This window comes from Porites lutea, chromosome 4, assembly GCF_958299795.1.
Source record: "Porites lutea chromosome 4, jaPorLute2.1, whole genome shotgun sequence".
NCBI lineage: Eukaryota > Metazoa > Cnidaria > Anthozoa > Scleractinia > Poritidae > Porites > Porites lutea.
The window spans coordinates 6633312-6636111 of record NC_133204.1 but is presented as its reverse complement, the minus strand read 5'-3'; positions in this window follow the sequence as shown (position 1 = coordinate 6636111).

The following is a 2800-nucleotide window of genomic DNA, read 5'->3' as shown; positions in this document are numbered from 1 at the left end:
TCTACCCTTCACTGGTTTGGGTATGCGCATGGGCAGATGGGCACAATATTAGGTTGGAAATGACGTCATCGGATGGTCGATCGACGGTAGTCACGTCAGTTGTCATGGCAAACCGAACACAAAATTTTAAAAACACAAAAGCCTCATATATTTTAATACTGTTTTAATACTGTTTACAAACTCGAGGTAATTTAAATCGCACATTCACATAGTATACTGAAGAATTTTGATATACACATTGGTTTTATGTGGCTCAGAAATCACAACAACCGTTCGAGTATGCGGTCCACCAAGAAGAGTAGGTCACTGTCATCTGTCATGGTTCACGTCATTCTCCCATTTAGAGTTCAAGCACTTATAGCCTACATATTAACAGGCGCATTTTGCGCGAAGAGCGAAACGAGTGCAGCTAAAGCAACTAGAGCTCAAACAACCACGACGAAACGGCAGTAAAACGTCACTCAAAAAATGAATTTTGCCACCCCCCCCCCCCCCCTCCCACGCTGCGCTTCTCCCGGGTAGGAGACGTAATTCAAAACCACTCTCACTATATTACGACTTTTTTTACAGGCTCTATCCCTAGCTACTAGAAGAGACTGGTTATAGAAGCAGGCAAAGCTTCAAAGATAAAAACAACGATGCTTCAGTTTATTTTGGGAGCTCCCTGACGCGGTACACAACCTTTTGCTTGTCGTGGTCGTGCAGTGGACATTACTGAAGAAATGTACTTCAAAAGCGTGATGCACCGAAAATTTGTCGACCTTTTTGATGGTGGAAACGAAATATGCTGACCGTTTTTTCTTTGAACAATGATGTGTCAAGCAACACTACCATTTTGGCCTTTTCGCTTAACCGTAAAATTACGACATTGCGGAAGGGAAAAAAAAAGAGTCAACTTAGTGGTTCAAAGTTTTGTTTTCCGTTTTCTTTGGAATGGTACTACACGGTAAGATATGTAAGCGAGTTTCATTATTGAATAATCTGCGCGACAGTGTACTGTCATGTAAGAATAATGTCACTTGATTATCTGTTATTAATATCATAATGATTTTTATTTCTTTTTCTTTTCGTTCTTTTTTTACGTACCTTTTACAATACTGTAAGTAATTATAGTCATGCAAATAAAGGATATTGTTGTTGTTGTTGTTAAGAATCGAAAAAGGACTTGTAACCATAACAAGCTAAGTGTTTTGAGTAAAGATGCATGGTCGGCTAATATTTACAGTCAAAGCAGGTCAATAAGCGTTCCTGTCGCTAACGAACTAATGAATTCATTAATGGAAAAATGATTTCGTTTGTTCATTTAATAATCCATCCATAAAATGAACAATCCAATATTCGTATTCAGTCTCGATTCAATAATCGAATGTTGATTCGATTTCTGTTTTTTGAAAAACTACACTTTCCACAAGTCGACCTGAGAATTTTGCTTTTTCTTCTTTTTCTTCTAAGCCGACTGCGAGCGAGTTCTGAAATTCAAACCCAAACAAACTGTTACATGTACGCCATTTTGCTGCCAGTAATCAGAGTAACACGATGGTCAAACTGTGGTCAGTGTATGTGCGGTGATTGGTGGATTTTGATCCTCGGCCTTTGTCAGTTTACGCAATCGTAAACGGTAGGAAAAGGGAAGCAAATATGATTGAACGCAACAGACAAGAATAAAGAACAGGTAGATTTTGTTCATAAACCAAATCAACATTTAATTATTGAATCGAGGTCCAATTTGACTATTGGATCATTCATTTTATGAATGGATTATTGAATCGACAAACCGGATCATTTTTCCATTCATGAATTTGTTAGTCCACTAGCGGCAGGAACGCTTGACATGCTTTGACTTGATGACGATGACGGCGATAGCGATGATGATGACGACAATGAGGACATGAATGATGATGAATAAATGAGAATGAAGACATGAATACAATCTACCATGTTATTACTGAGAGCTATGAAGATAAAGTTAGTAATGAAAATGAAGATTGAATCAATTATCGTTCACAAAGTAAAGCGATGATTAAAAAAGAAACATTTCGAATATAAAACATGTTCTTTATTGTGCTTGGAAGTAAGGGTCTTTCTTTGCATAGTGGGTTATACTGATTCTATAGTCACTCGATAGTCAACGACATAGTCCGGCAGTCAGGCAGGTACAAAACTTGGACTCGGATCACCTCAGCCTAGTCCCTAGGCGTTCTCTCTTGATCCGTTGTCCGCGCGAAGTCTGGGAGAGAGCGGGCACCATTTTCGCGCGGAGAAAAGGAATCCAGATTCCACAATCATGGAAACTTTTGCTTTAGTAGAACCCGGAATCCGGAAAATTTTGCCTGTGATATCCGGAATCCTTGAACTACTTGCAAAATAAGACATCACGTCTTTACCACATTCGACGCACGTATAAGAAATGTAAAATGTAAAAACAAAAATGTTTTAAAATCCTCCAAATATATTTCGCTCTTCGAGCCTCGTAGGTGGAGAATTTTAAAACATTTTTATTTTTACATCTTACATTTCTTATACGTGCGTCGAATGTGGTAAAGACGTGATGTTTTATTAGTTGCAGGTAGTTCAAGTTATTGGAACACATTGCTAGTCTCGGCATTTACAATTTCTCAAAAATTCGGAAACCTAGTCGTTGGAATCCCATCCTCGGAGACCTAGGGGCAGATAGTGGGGGCGAGGGAAAGTCTAAACGGGCGGAAAAATATGGCACGAAGAAAAGTAAAGAGCGGCGAGAAGAGCCCCTGGGGACAATGTCTTACCAGATCAGTTCCAAACGGTCGCCGCCGTTCTGACT